The sequence below is a fragment of the Ostrea edulis genome, chromosome 4, assembly GCF_947568905.1.
Source record: "Ostrea edulis chromosome 4, xbOstEdul1.1, whole genome shotgun sequence".
NCBI classification, from domain to species: domain Eukaryota; kingdom Metazoa; phylum Mollusca; class Bivalvia; order Ostreida; family Ostreidae; genus Ostrea; species Ostrea edulis.
In genome coordinates this window covers 26,093,894-26,110,777 of record NC_079167.1, presented here as the reverse complement: position 1 = coordinate 26,110,777, position 16,884 = coordinate 26,093,894, and the positions used below count along the sequence as shown (strand labels likewise).

Here is a 16,884-nt window from a genome sequence, read left to right as displayed (position 1 = left end):
CATCCAAGCAATGATGCATCAGTTTCAACCCAGATATCAATAGATTTTGACCTAATGGATTTTCCATTAAGCTTTTTCAAATTTTTACACCACCATAAAATTTCAGCAAGACTCTTCTCAGAGCAAATCATGAACGAATCAAATTCATCATTGTTCATTTTTAGATTTTTATCTTTATCTCTTTCTAAAGCCCTGTAATGTAGAGGGCCTTGAAAAACTGCATTGCATGCATGGACTAATAAACCAATCAAAGAAGCCAATTGTCTAATTCTAACTTTTATGCCTGACAAGATAGTTCGACTTGAGTTTAGAATCTTCTGTATTTTCTCATCTGTCAAATAAACCTTAAATTCCACTGAATCTATAATTACCCCCAAAGAAAACAATTCTTTGTGAAGGAAAAGTAACAGATTTTTTCTCATTGATTGTAAAGCCAAGATTGTCTAATTCAGAAATCACAAGATATGTTTGTCTTTGAGATTGAGAAAAATCTTGATTCATGATTAGCGAATCATCGATATAATAGCAACATCTAATGTTATTTTCTCGAAAAACTGCATATACAGGTTTTAAAAATTTTGTAAATATTCTAGGACATGATGTTAACCCAAAAGGCAAAACAACAAAATTATAAGACTTTCCATTCCAAGCAAAGGTCAAAAACTTTTGGTAATCTGGGTGAACACTGACACTAAAATAGGCACCCTTTAAATCAACTGAAGTTAAATAATCATTTTGTTGAATCAATTCCAAAGCAAAAGATAAATTTTCTTGTTTGAAATGATGATATTCAACAAATCTATTTAGATGTTTCAAATTGATAATTGGTCTTAAAGTTCCATCTTTTGTAGGTACTAGGAAAATATTAGACATAAAAGCGTCAGAAGTATCCATGACTTCTTCAATAGCACCCTTGTCAATCAAGGTATGTACTTCTTGTGACACTAAATTAAATTCTTCCTCATTGAATTTAATTTGTTTTGGATTTGTCAATTGGTATGGCTCTTCAAAAAATTCAATTTTATAACCAGGATGTACTATATCCAAAATCCATTTGTCGTTGGTAAATTTATTCAAATAAGTTTGGTTAAGCTTTCTCACCTTTACTTGTTGTATGGATATGTTTTCTTCATGGGACCTCTGTATTGGCCCTTTTGCCCTCTGCCTCTCTGGGTGGGATATGAATATTGTCGGCCTCTGCCTTTGTTTTGGTTTGGTTTGATACCCTTGATTGTTGTTGTAGTGTTTTGACTGATTTCCATTTCTAGGTTTTGAATCACTCAAAGGATTAGTTTTCATGCCGATAGGGTGTCTTGTGATATCCCCCATTTCTTTCAGTTTGGATACACAATTATCTCCAAACAAATAATCTGTTACCGGAATGTCCTATACCGGAAATTCAAAACATTTTTTATATCATTTCTCCTTTTTGTTGAGACATTGTAAAAAGCATTTCCTAACATGCTAATGGAATCTGCTAACAACTTTTTAGCTCACCTGAGCTAAAAGCTCAAGTCAGCTTTTCTGATCACCCGTATTCCGGCGTCCGTCCGTCCGTCTGTCTGTAAACTTTTAACATTTTTGACTTCTTCTAAAAAACCACTGGGCCAATTTCAACCAAAGTTGGCTCAAAGTATCCTTAGGTAAAGGGAATTCTAAATTGTTAAAATAAAGGGCCAGGCCACCTTCCAATAGGAGATAATCAAGAAAAGGTAAAAATAGAGTAGGGTCATTAAAAAATATTCTTCTCAAGAACCACTAGGACAGAAAAGATGAAATTTATAGATAAGCTTTTTTAGGTAGTGCAGATTCTATATTGTTAAAATCCTGGCCCCCGGGGGTCGGATGGGGCCACAATAGGGGATCAAAGTTTTACATACAAATATATAGGAAAAATCTTCTTCAAGAACCACTGAGCCAGAAAAGCTGAGATTTAAATGAAAGCTTCCTGATATAGTGCAACTTTTAAATTGTTAAAATCCTGGCCCCCGGGGGTCGGATGGGGCCACAATAGGGGATCAAAGTTTTACATACAAATATATAGGAAAAATCTTCAAAAATCTTCTCAAGAACCACTAAGCCAGAAAAGCTGATATTTATATGAAAGCTTCCTGATATAGTGCAGATTCTAAATTGTTAAAATCCTGGCCCCCGGGGGTCGGATGGGGCCACAATAGGGGATAAGTTTTACATACAAATATATAGGAAAAATCTTCTCAAGAACCACTAAGCCAGAAAAGCTGATATTTACATGAAAGCTTTCTGACATAGTGCAGATTCAAGTTTGTTCAAATCATGGCCCCTGGGGGTAGGATGGGCCACAAAGGGGGATCAAAGTTTTACATACAAATATATAGGAAAAATCTTCTTCTCAAGAACCATTGGGCCAAAGAAGTTCACATTTACATGAAAGCTTTCTGACATAGTGTAGATTCAAGTTTGCAAAAACCATGGCCTCCAGGGGTAGGTTGGGGCCATAATAGGGACTACGGTTTTACATGCAAATATATATGGAAAGTCTTCTGATATGGACCAAGGGACTCAGGTGAGCGATGTGGCCCATGGGCCTCTTGTTACAATTCTGAGGGTCAATCTCTTTTGTTAACCAATATATCAGCCATTTGAACCAATGGTATCATACCAGTTGCTAGAGACCTTTGTATAACTTGTAAATTAAGATCATCTGTATGAGCCGGTTTGTTCATAGCATCCCAGATTTCTTTATTAACACGAGGGACCTTCAAGAAAGTGCAATTTTCTGGACGCTCATACTTTTTCTCCAACTCAGCCATACTTTCTTTGCTGGTTTTGATGGACATCGCTGCATTAACAGCCTTTCCCAAAGCCTCATTTACCTTTGGACCAGTTTTTTCTGTAACATTTAACTGTGGAATATCCCAGTCATTAGTATTATCAAGACTATTATCAATTGTAATTTGAATCGATTCATCATTTAGAATCCCTTTAAAAGTTTCTTGAGGATCTACTCCTTCAATGGGGGGCGAAATTGGACAATTTAGATAATCCAATTCAAAATCAAAATCATCAGGAGTTTAATGAGAGTCATAATCCGGTATGTTAACCAGATTTCTTGGTTGTCTATTTGGCACATCATGCATGAAAGTGCCAGAGGAAATATTGCCATAACTGTGCCCCGTAGAATTAGCAGTGGTGTCTACATTTTCATTGCACGTATTACGCGCCGTAGAATCAGAACGTATCTGTTTAATACTATCTGTAAGAGACGATATCGATTGTAAGATCTTATCGATGCCAAGCTGATTTTTCAGTTCTTGGATATTTATCTCTTGAACAGATTCTGACTGGCTTTTAGCCATTTTACTTTGTTTACACGCCCGTGTCGGCGGTGCATTAGCACTTGTTGAAAAAGTTGAGGTCTGCGTTTTACACTTCATTCCTCTTGTTTTCTTACCTACCCCATCCGTACTCCTTGTACGAGGCTTATCTCCAAATAAATCCTCAATATCGGAATAATTATCATGGTCGCTACCCATGAGAGATCGGATATCGTCCTGATTTTCTGCTGTCATTACGGCAATAAATACAACTCGCACAAAGTTAACTTACCTTTTAAAAGATTATTAAATAATTTAGCTGTTTTACAGGTGGAAAAAAAAAACCACTCCCCCAAAAAAGCCAACTTGAACAACGTTCAAAGTTTCTAATAATACCTTTGATAGTAGCGACACACCTGTCTTACAGGTAAACACTTACGCCGCTCAGAAAAAAAAGAATGACTTTGGCACCTGGAGCTGTGGTTTATATACTACTAAACACAGGTGTCTATACGTCACACTGGTCATTTTTTAAACTTCTTTGAAGTGAGATACGCCTCGCTGCACTCGGGAGATAATGCTATATGATACCCTTGCAGAGCCGAAAGGCGATATGTAATAGAATGGAATATACATTGCGTTTTTGGATTTATTGATGTGTAAATTCTCGTTTAGATATATTCAAAACAATTGTAATAAATAAAATATATCTAATTATAAGTCAAGTTCATTCTATTTATAGTAATAAATAATCCCCCAACTGATAAAATATTCTGTAGTCAGTCTTTTTTTTATATATATATATATATATATCAACATGTAACTCAAGTGAGCTTTTCTGATCAAAATTTGTCCGTTGTCTGTCGTCGTAAACTTTTTCTTGTCAAGAACCACTAGGCCAATTATAACCAAACTTGGTTAAAAGCATCCTTGGGTATAGGGCTTTCAAGTTTGTTCAAATAAAGGGGAGATAATCACAAAAATAGGATGGGATCATTTAAAAATCTTCTCAAGAACCACTGGGCAAAGGAGCAGAAATTTTCATGAAAGCTTCCTGACATAGTGCAGATTCAAATTTGTTCAAATCATGGCCCCCGGGTGTAGGTCGGGGCCACAATAGGGGATCAAAGTTTTACATAGAAATATATAGGGAAAATCTTCAACAAATCTTCGTCTCAAAAGCCAATGAGGCAGAAGAGCTGAAATTTATATGAAAGCTTCCTGACATAGTGCAGATTCAAGTTTGTTGAAATCATGGGCCCCGGGGGTAGATTGGGGCCACAATAGGGGATCAATGTTTTACATAGAAATATATAGGGAAAATCTTTAAGAAATCTTCTCAAAAGCCAATGAGACAGAAGAGCTGAGATTTACACGAAAGCTTCCTGAATCTAGTGCAGATTCAAGTTTGTTCAAATCATGGGCCCTGGGGTAGATTGGGGCCACAATAAGGGACCAAAGTTTTACTTGAGAATAAATAGAGAAAATATTTAAAAATCATCTTCTCAGGAACCAATGAGCCAGAAGAGCTGATATTTACTTGAAAGCTTCCAGACATAGTGCAGATTCAAGTTTGTTCAAATCATGGCCTCCGGGTATAGATTGGGGCCACAATAGGGGATCAAAGTTTACATGAGAATGAATAGAGAAAATCGTTTAAAATCATCTTCTCAAGAACCAATGAGTCAGAAGAGCTGAGATTTACATGAAAGCTTCGTGACATAGTGCAGATTCAAGTTTGTAAAATCATGGCCTCCAGGGGTAGGTTGGGGCCACAATACGGACTAAGGTTTTATATGCAAATATATATGGAAAATCTTCAGATATGGGCCAAGGTAACTCAGGTGAGCGATGTGGCCCTTGGGCCTCTTGTTTACTTTTTCTGTTACTATTTACTTGTATGCCCTCAAGGTCCCCAAATTGGTTTCAGTAAATATTATCATTATAGTAACATGTGCAAACCGTCGTTAATCATTCCTTAAATACCAAATGGTCTAAAATTACCAATTTTTGTAATAAATTGAATGAGTTGATATTAGGTTTATGAATTAAAACTTATTGATATGGTGAAATATAGTCTAATGTGTCATTTGCAACTACTGGATGATATATCATGGTTGACGCATTTAAGGGGGAAGGTGCAACAAACATGGCCTGCTATTTGAGATGCTCATTGGCTCTGAACATAGTAAGAAGAAATGCTGAATGAGCTATTGTGAGGGGGAGGGCTACTCATAATGAAGGCATCAGTACTCGATTATGTTAAAATATTTTCACATCCTACAGTGTATGTGGTTTATAATACATGTAGTATAGAAGAGGTACTTGTTTTAGTGTGTTCAGAACTGGACTGTCTTTCTGAATTATCTAGATTTTGGATATCAAAATTAGCTAAATATGCAATATTTTGGCCGGTAATTAAGACGATTATGCATTGAATAATTGGCTCTGTAGAAAAAACCCGCATGGATATTTCATTGAAGAAAATGAAGATACCACCCACAGGTGGTTTTCTATGCAAAATATCACAATATTACCTGTGGGCTGTTTTGCATGATTTTATCTGAGACAAGCACTTAAAAAGCCATCATGTTTCTAGATCTAACCTTGACAAAAAACAAACACTGAAAAGTTTACATTGTTATTCTTTATTACATTGGTATTCTTTATTTCATTATTTTTGTGACATAAGAAAAAAATATTTGTTTATCAGTATGTGTTTGATATTTTATTTTGAGCACTATATATGTACAATATAGAATGATATAGTTGAATACAAAATAATCTATTGTACAAAATTTTAAAAACTAAGTAAGAGTAAAATGTAACAAATTGTAAATGTCATTCAAAATGCTAATATAGCACATACATGTAAGTGAAACTCACGTTTTCAGTGTAGTCTGTTATAGCACATACATGTAAGTGAAACTCACGTTTCCAGTGTAGTCTATTATATCTTTAATTGTCATCTTTGGTTTCTGTAACTTCATTCTTTTGATTTCTTCATGAAGATCTGCAGTTTATTTTTCCAAGGCTGACACTGTAATTTGTATTTCATAACATTAAATATAATATTAATATATGATCAATTCAATAATAAATTAAAATACCTCACTATTAAATTGGAGAAACTATGTTTTAGAATTCAATTTTTGAAAAGGAAACTATATATTAATTTCAATTCATTCATTCATAAGATACTCTAACTATCTCAAACATTCAGAACACTACATCTAATATTATTACCTTTAGACTGGTCTTCTTTTTTACCTTTATGACCATCACAATAATTGTGATCCAAGGCACTGAAGGAAGCATGCTCTGCTGGTATGGTTGGAACATCTTCTATGAGATTGGCTATGTATCTAACTTCTTTCTGCAAAAATGTATTGCTTAACATTGAATATGTTTGTGTGTCAGAATTTGTTAACGGGCACTTGTACAGTACAATTATGTTGCATGAAACTTTTCGTGAAATAGTTACATATTTGATGATTACCTTTTTGGGGTGTTTATTTCGGGGAAATAACCAACATTTTTACTGTAAGAAAAAAATGTTAGCCGAAATTGCTTTTTCCCATCCTTGAAAAGGAAACTGCACAGCCTGTCGTTAGAGTTCCATTCTCTATCTGCTCGTCTGAAAAGAAAAAAATAATAATGCTATAACCCCCCCCCCCCCAAAGGAAACAACTGAACTAAAACCCCACATCTATATCTTTCTATTTATATTCAGACAGGCAAATAGCATTAAGTACACAATGTTGATACGATAAAAAAAAGATTTATCATCATTTCCGACCTGGGTCAGTTTAAAATACGCTCACAACAAGTGTCTTTAAATGACCTCTAAATTACGATGCACTATATTGAAGCAATATTATATTTATCTTATATGACTTACCTGCATATGTCGATCCATTTTTTTCTTTCTTTCACACCGGTTGGAAATCTAAACAAGCTGCACGTCTGATTCCCCTCAGTCCGATGAGTACAATCGATAGCAAAACAGTATACCATAGTCTGACAATGTATACGAACGCTGATGTACCCGGAAGTTATAAAGTGAAAGTTAACGAGACTTACAGACCCAACAAGATATCCAATCCTAGTAGACATTCATCTTCTAGTCCTGCAACAATTATCTCCCTTTGGAATGCTAAGTCTCCCATTTGTACTGCAAATACAGCTTTTCCTAAGACTTAAAGTGGATCTTCATTCACAGCTACAAGGCCCGAGGACTTCTTTAGTTACGTGTCCTTTGTTCCTGGCCAAAACATATTATCGGATATTATAGTTCAAGCAGACCCTATGTCTACTGTGGACTTTACTTTTCTCCGCTGAATTGTTACATGAACATAAACTCCTTCTGTCTTGAGGAACTGCCTGCTTAATGTAGTCCCTCCGAGTACTCAGTTCTTCTTCACTAGAACCGTCCCTGGCGTAAGGCTTGGATTTTCCCTGATTTTCAGTTTTCTCCCCTGATTTATGTTCTAAATTTCTACTTAAGGCTGATTCATTTAATTTCTTACAGTCATTTTGGCCTTTGTTCCTTTAGGTCGTCTCTTGGCCGACGGAACTGACCCCTTCTAGTTTAAATGCTTCTCCTTTCGATCCCCGCAATCCTTATCCCGTGTGATCATCCCACTTAATACCGCCCTTTGGCTGTCATGTCTTGTAAAGGGTGACAGGAATTGTCGCTTGTTTTTCAAGAAATTTGATCTAAAGAAAATGATACTGTAGGATATTCGCCAGTTTGCACAGGAGATTTAAGGTTGTGCAGTAGATCGACCACATTAAAACAATTAGAGTAATGTGAAAAAACAAGTTGCTGTCCTTTAAAAAAGGACTGAAATACGTGGACCATAGGCATGTGTTTCTAACAGAAACGTAATATTTTAGGGTGAAATAAAAATGTGTGTTTAAAACGGATATGAACTATTTGTAGCATTAACCTTTAACCTCAGAATTGAGTGCCATTCTTGTATCTCATTTGGACCTTAAAGGGACTGGTTCACGAGTTTTGAACAAAATATTTTTTATGTTAAATATTAAAAGTATAACTCATTTAATGTTGATATTCAAAATTTTGACCTTCTGAATGCAAGAATAAAAGCTATATTTTAGCCTTAAATATGTGTTATGTAAACAAAGACTCGAGTCTTTCTATGTATACAAACATACAAGTGAAATATCCATTTTGTAATATAAAGCATCTTAACTTTGCATAGTTGCACATTTTAACTTTTAGATGACACATTTTACCCGAAGGATGCTTGAAATGTGAAAATTATAATAAACTTGGATCGATATCCATTTCTTTTGATTTCGTAAACAATAACATACCGCAATCTTTGTTTACAAAACAAACAATGAACTCTCTAAAATGAGCTTCTGTGATAATGTACAACGTTATTTTTTGTGTGAAATATTTTAAACAGATTAGACAGTAGATTTAGATCATTAAAAGTGAAAAATAAAATTTTGGTGAAAATCGTGAATCAGTCCCTTTAAAGTTGAAATTCAACAAAGGACACAATCTGATCTAAATAATAAGTTAAATGTCGATTGAGTTTCATACATGTACCTTATCCAGTGATATAAATAATCTGGCAACAAAATACATTAATTCAATGACAGTAACCCTCCCCCATGGCTACAAAGTAATTTCGATCTTTTGGAAATCATGTATCATTTTATCATTAAATATTTTGGCGAACTGATCGACTGGAAGATTCGGTAATTTGAATGGGCAAAATAGTAACGTCACATTGTGTAAACTAATAAAATGTTTAAAAGAAAAATTAAATTTAAACACTGTAAAATCGACACTATTTATCATAATACATCTTACAACACCAATATGCGTATGGAATATCTTTGAAAAAACGCGCATTTAGAAATGCCCAATAACATTTTTACTTCGTTTTAACAATAAATTTCCTAACATTGAGGAACAATTAGCAGATCAAAGTAGGAAAGCAATATTTTTGGTCTCAGTACGAGGGATGCCACTAAATACTGAAACTTTATTATTGCGTTTTGATTGTTATATTGGTGGGATAGTCAATTATGCCTCTGAAAATTGGGACTTTCATAAAGGTTATAGTGTTGAAAAAGTACATACTGACTTCTTTAAGCAATTACCGTATTGCTCTCGTCGTTTTAATTTGGTCGATCTACTGCGCAACCCAAAAGTTCCTGTGCAAATGGGTGATCTCCTGCACAATCATTTTATTTATATTGAAAAACAAGTGACAGTTCATGTCACTCTTTACATGACATGATAGCTGAGGGTGGTGTTAAGTACATTTTATTTGCTATTTTATAAATAAAACTGAGGCTGTTTTTTCGTTCAAAAGTTCAAGCGTCAAATGAGCCATCAGAATGTATTGCTGACTACGAAATCAAGGGATATTTAAATTGCCCAGAGCATCACATTCTTATTTTAATTTGCACGGGTCAACTTACCCCCAACACAACTGAAGCTAGGGGTCTACTGCACAACCGGATGTCGATCATACGATTTTTCTTTTACAACTTTTGGTTCTGCAGTCGATCGATTTTTGTCCATTTATAAGATTGAAAATGAAGGTTAAAAACAAGCTCAAAAGGGTAAAATTTAACACCACCTGGTTCCCCTAAAACACGTTTTTTGTGTGATTTTGTATCTTGTCAGACATTTATTTGGGTATAAAATATATACAAGTACTTTACAATAAATCATACTGTGGTCAAGGAACTACCTAATATTTAAGACGAACATTCTAGCTTGTCTTCCCTTATTCTAGCTTGTCTACTTAGTAACTTTTCATGAATTCAAAGAAACAGCTACTGCTGTGAAAATCCTTGCCGCAATAAAGTTTGTGATATTTATTTCCCCAAGTCTTAAACGTCCTCTATATAATCTTGTGTATCTAGATATTTTACTGATTAAAACACGACATATATCTATATATAATTATGCATATGTAGGTTTACACAGAAGCGGTCAGGTTAACACAAACTGGAAATGGTGGACATTTTTAGGACTGAAATGAAGGAAATCATTATTTTCATGTGTTGTACGTGTTTTGTGTGCATCTCAGCATCTCGTAAGTACTTTATTATCCCATTTATCATGCTTGACCCTTTTAGTGATTATTGGTTGATTGATTGTATCTTGCTTAACGTTTCGCTCGAGAATTTTTCACTTATATGGAGACGTCACCAAGACCGGTGAAGGGATTCAAATTTAGGCCTATGCTCGGCGCTTACGGCCATTGAGCAGTGAGTGCTCTTTAGCGTGTCACACCTACTGTGACACGGGGCATCCCACGGGGCATCCGTTTTTAAGGTCATTTCCGAGGACCCGTGACATTCACAACTGATGCCGAGTGTTTGGCGATGGAACTGTTACTACCCGTTTTAACGACTTGAGTTTGTCGCGGCCTACCACATGCGGGGCGAACGCTCTAACCTCTCGGCCACTGCGGCGGTTTTCAGTGATTATAAAACTTCACAAAGATGATACCTTCGCAGTATAAATAAATGCATATCCAATAGGTGCTGTTATATATTTTTTTAACATTTCCTTTTTTTTTTATTATACAAATTTCGATGATAGCTATTTCCTCATGAATGTCATGCATTTGTGAACAAAATGCGCATGAATCTGATAAACGTAGTATCTGTATTTCACCGTCTGGAAATTCTGACAGAAATGAAAGTAAACTGTAATTAATTAAATAAATTTTAGTTTCGAAAATACGCAAAGGTGTGGACTACAACGTTTCATCGTGACGTCAGTGATATTGGTCAGTAAGAGTCAGGAACATGGTGATCCTTGCCTGGTTTAGGCATTGGATTGACTATAACATTGCTCCATGATGTTGGAAATTGTTTTTTTTTGTAAAGAGTTGATTGTAAAAATGAAGTATAATGTTCGTGAAATTTGGAAGGAGGTGTTTTAGCATGAGATATGTAATTTTGTCCCCTTCGGGTGCAGTATTTTTGTTATGTATGAGAACTTGCTTGAGTGTTGGGACCGTGTCTCCGACTTGGAGTTTGTATTTGAATCGGTCCCTGACTAGTGTATGTGCTGGATCATGGTTGGTGTTTGAACCAGCTTGTTGAAATATTTTAACAACTGGATTTACCTTGTCTTGTGAGCTCTATGCGTTTTGTATTGTTGGAAGAGTTGCCCTAGTGTTTTTGCCTAAAAGTACCTTGACAATTCTCCAGACTGTTGCTGTGTTTGTACGCGAGTGTATATGTTGAAATAAACTTTTGCCAATGAGTTTGTTTTTCCTGGAAAATAACATGTTTTGTGTGTTGACATGCTCTGTGGAATTCTTCTTTGGAGACGTGTCCTTGTTGAAATTCCTTAAAGGCCTTCCTGGCTTGAGTGCAGTTATCTGTCCAAGCAGGGTTGATTGGCCTGATGATTGCTTTACCTTAAGTACTGGGTATGGAATATTGGTATATGTTGTTATCTGCAATTTCATTAACTTGAATTTCACTAAGTAATTGTACAAATTTGGCCCAGTTGACTTTAGCGTAGACCCAAGATTTTGGTAATGCTCTGATTTGATGTATGGAGTAAGGGAAAATTGGAGATATCATAGAGATGAAATGATCCACAGGGGTCTAGTACAACTATCCAATCGGTATGGTGTGTGGTACGATGGTTACATCCAATGCTGAGGTATTTGGATCAATCCTAGTAGGGGATCCATCATTAAGTATGACTAAGTTTTGATCATCTACTCACTGGGTGACGTCCTCTCCGGCTTTGTCCCTGTTGTTGGCTCCTAGGACTGCGTGGTGTATGTGGAAATCTCCTAGGTAAATTGTGTTTGTAGGAAAGACGTGCAAGTGCAGGTTGAAGATGTTTAGTATCATGTGGTGGTATGTATATGTTTAAGTTGCTCACTACACCATGAAATAGTTTCCCAAATCAGTACGAATTGATTTAATCATAAAAAGATATGATTGATTGATTGAATATTGTTTAACGTCCCTCTCGAGAATATTTCACTCAAATGGAGACGTCACCACTGCCGGTGAAGGGTTGCAAAATTTAGGCCTATCTCGGCGCCTACGGCCATTGAGCAGGGAGGGATCTTTATCGTGCCACACCTGCTGTGACACTGGACCTAGGATTTTGTGGTCTCATCCAAAGGACCGCCCCATTTAGTCGCCTCTTACGACAAGCAAGGGGTACGGAGGACCTAATCTAACCCGGATCCCCACGGGAATAAATATATGATGATATATAAGTATATATGCCAAAAAGGTAGAAAATATGCAAATCTGGACAAAACATGATTCTCAATAAAGTTATTTCAAACACATACGAACAAACGTCTATCGGATTTGAACTCGAGATCTGCGGTTCACCAGCACAATGCTTTAACCACTGAGCTCCGATGAGAGACAAACAAATCGATTGATACACATAATTTCACAAAACATTTAAATCCCCATCTTGTGAAGTAGTGTCATAAAGAACATAAGCTCTAGTGTAGTGTGCTACCTTAAGATGTTAATGAAACCTGTGTTGACTTTGTGCCTACAACTTCAACTGGTTCTAAGTCAGTTTATTTGTAATTTGCAGTTTGTGGTAGACTAGGGTGTTAGATATGAAAGTGATAAGCCTTTCGATGAGGCCTGTCTTGTTGTACAGTGTCATACCCTGACACGCTCGGTGACCTGCGGTGTGTCTGCAAGCTCGTCTCCTGTACACATATGACTGAAGGAGACTTTTCTTGAATTAGTTGTTTGGGCTGACCAATGTTGGCCCAAAGACCGAGAGCCTTCCATTGTAAGACATTGAATCCGTCCAATGTCAAGTCTGGGATATGTTTGGTGTGTCACTGTCACTTTCGGAAGGTCGGTGGTCTCTTCTCGGGTACATTGGGTTCTCTCTTCCACCTATAAAAAACTGGGCGCCACCAGATAACTGAAAAATTGTTGAGTGTGGCGGGAAACATCAATCAATCAACAATCTTGCTGGTTTTCAAGGATTGTTTTAGGCAGTCTGCATAAGACTTGCCTTCCTGTGCGTGCAAGGTCATTGCCAACGAGTAGACTTTGTAGTATGGGCAACCATTGTAGTAGGGAGAGTGGTTGCCTTTACAGTTAAGGCAAGATTTAGTCTTGCTAGCACATGAATTGGAGTCATATTCACTTCCACATTTAGGGCATGACCAGGCTTTGTTACAAACACCTGTGTAGTAAACGTGGCATTTGTTGCACATAGTAGGCTGTGGAATGTTATTTAATGTTAGAGTGTTTGATGTATGATGGCATTTTACCATCACACACGAGCTTGACTTTGTTTTTATTGCCAGACTTTAGAAGTCTGACAATTGTTAGAATGCTTGCCTCCCGGTAAGCTTTGTTTAACTGATCCCTGAGGATCTTTAGGTTTTTGGCTTTAGCAACCCCATTTGTATCGATGCTGTTGGCCTATGGCCACCTTGTACTGCCCAACAACATGAAAATTCTCGGAGAACTTGTCCAGGATGGACGTTAAGTGGGCAGTACAACCACTTACCGAAAGGGGTCCCATGAGGGAGCGATGAATCCGAAGTGTAAAGCTGTATGGTCCGAATTACAATATTTTTTCCCCATCTTGTAAAAACGCTATTAAATCATCGCAGGTATGTAGTTATGAGACTGTACGACATATCATAAATTATTTCTCCTGTTTTAACCCAAGTAATTTGATTTTAAATCGATGTTTACAAATAACCGCGCCACTCTGCCATTTCAAGTGACAGTCACGTGACCAGTTCCAACTTTCAGATCATCGGTGGTCTTATCTGCATAAAGCTGTGTATTTTGTTATAACAGTACCGTACCATAAGTTTAATAGAAATAAAAATATCAAATACCTTTTAGTAATTCGTTGTTTTACGCTCTTTCAGCCTTAAAACTAGACAGTTGCGTATGAGTTAATATATCATGTTGGGATTCCCCTGACGCGCGTGGGTCTATTTCTAGACGTCTATTATGGGATGATTTAAATATGTAGCCACTATATTTACTTTCTAAATAATATTCGCACTGTTTTCTTTTACATGCAGATGTTTTCAAGCATGTAATGAAGGGAAAGTTAATAACTTCATAAAGTAATTAATCTGCTTTAAAGTAATTATGTACAAAAATAATACATGAACATCGGGTCATACAGCTTTAAGCTTAAGATTGACTTCGGGACCGACCGGCTTGTGGTCAGCCGGGTGATGTTTACCAGATATTTCATAATTTCATAAGTAACCAGCAATTTACACAAACACTAACTACACGAAGGACAATACAAAAATACACACAATAAACCAGGACACACACAGGAAACACTCAATAATGTTGTGAGCTGCAACTCTAACTTCCGCATGTAGCTGTCGACCGAATCGATATCATGAGTGAAATGAAAAAGTGACCTAAAGGTGATCGCCGCGCACGGGTGAAACATTTTTCAGCATGGACTCCCTTGAAACCATTGGATTGAAATTCCAATTTCTAAATTGATATTCAATCCACTTAGTTTTACTGTTATTGTATTAATGAATTATAATGTTAAACATTTGGTAAAACGTGTTCAAAATAAAAGTATGAGGTCTCTGAAAGGTGAGGATAACGAACATTGATCAATCTTATAACTCCTACAAAGGTGAAGATAACGAACAGTGATCAATCTCATAACTTCTATAAAGGTGAACATACAGTACACGACACGAGTTTTATGCGTGTTCCACGCAACGCGGTGGAACAAATTTGCCCCAAACACGGTGGACCTTTAAAATTGTCGGCACCTTTGAAGTCCTATTTTTCCGCGCGAGCTAGACATTGAAGTCCACGGAGGATCTCCGTGGATGCCACCGCGCATCTCCGTGGATGTCACCTGTACCTCCGTCGATGCCACCGTGTACCTCCGTGTGATAAAACATTTCCGAAATATTCACCCAAAAAACCTTTTCGCTTGGCCAGCATGCATGCCCCCACCCCATTAATTATTTAGAACTTAGCTATCAATCATTCAATTCTTGTAATTGTTGTTTAATGATACGTTGGTGTTTTCGGTACATATCCGTATGTAGACTTCCCTGCAGACGTTCACATGTACATGTATATAGCTGACCTTAATCACATATTCCTAATTACAATGAAAACTTTACGTAAAAATAAACCATTGCTTATGGTACACATTTCTTTGAACTGCTATTTATCAAATTGAAATTACTGGCATGTGATTGTCGTTGTTCATGACCCTTCTTTTATTTGGTGAAATTGTGCTGCACGTGCCGTGAAACAATGTACCGACGAGTGGTAGGAATAACACATGTTTACATTGTGTATGAATTTCATTATGTACTCAACTGTGAAGCAATGTGAGCAAAGAATCAAATTTTTATCACCCAAACAAATAAATATTAAAAATATATTTACTTTTAAAAAAACCTTTAGAAAACTTCGTACTTTCATTAAGAAAATAATAAAATAAAAGTGCTCCCATACCTATAATGCCAATACATGTATTATTTATTAAATGTATATATAAAAGCCTTTTGTCTTTATATTTTTGTATACCATTGCATAATGGTGATGAGATCCAATAAATTGAATTAAGTACATGTAGTCTTGAAATATCACAAAGTATACAGTTGACAACGATTGAAATAAAAATACAGACGTTTTCTCGTTTATTCAGTAACTCAATAACTAATTGCGCGTCTTCTGAATGAAAGTTGTAAAACAAACGTACTAGGTATTGGTCAGTTATAACATAATACAGGGGTAAAATTCATCTAATCTCCGCTAGCAATGGGTTTTGAGTCAACTGTGCCTTCGTGGACGAATAATCTCGGCTAGCGAAGATGGGGAAAAAAAAACCTAAATAGTCCGCTTGCATTAACATGTATTATGAAGGTGAAATCGAAGAAGTATCCAGTAAATCCAATGATGTTGCATTATGTATAGCATGTATTTATTTTATTTTTGACTGAGAGGGAGATAGACAGCTAAGCACGTAACATCGTTTTAGAAGAAGGGGGGCGGGGGCTCATTCATTAGTCCTAACCCGGACCAGACGAAAAATTTAACATGTAAAGAAAACGAAATGGGAAATAAGAATGAAAGGGGATGAATAATTAATCAGAAAGAAATTATACTTTCAAGATTTATACTGAACGTATTAAATTTCCCGTATCTGCATACATTCATGAATATTATAATCAATGATTACCACTTGAATTATCTCTCTCTCTCTCTCGCTTTCATTATCCAATGCATCTAAAGATTAAATTAAAGATTTTAATAATCGATAGCGTATATGAATAAAAGCAAATAATCGTTAAGTCATTTCTGCTTATATTGATATTAGTTTTTTTTTCCCCATGAACTAGTTGCATTTGACACCGAGGATTTACATCCTTAAATATTTATTACAAGCACATAGAATCGGAGAGAGTGTACTTTGAAAACTTGAAAGTTAAGGATTTAGTCGTGTAGCTTATAGTGACCTACCCACTGCATGATTTAAGAAATTGAAGTCGGAAGGGGAAATTGAGACAGTTTCAGACTACTACCCCCCCCCCCCCCCCCA

At 36.2% G+C, this 16,884-nt stretch overlaps 1 pseudogene; it reads right to left on the bottom strand.

Moving 5' to 3' along the window:
- Window positions 1–1,103: 1,103 nt before the first annotated feature.
- Window positions 1,104–3,551, bottom strand: LOC125680072 (uncharacterized; annotated as a pseudogene).
- Between the last annotated feature and the right edge of the window lie 13,333 nt (window positions 3,552–16,884).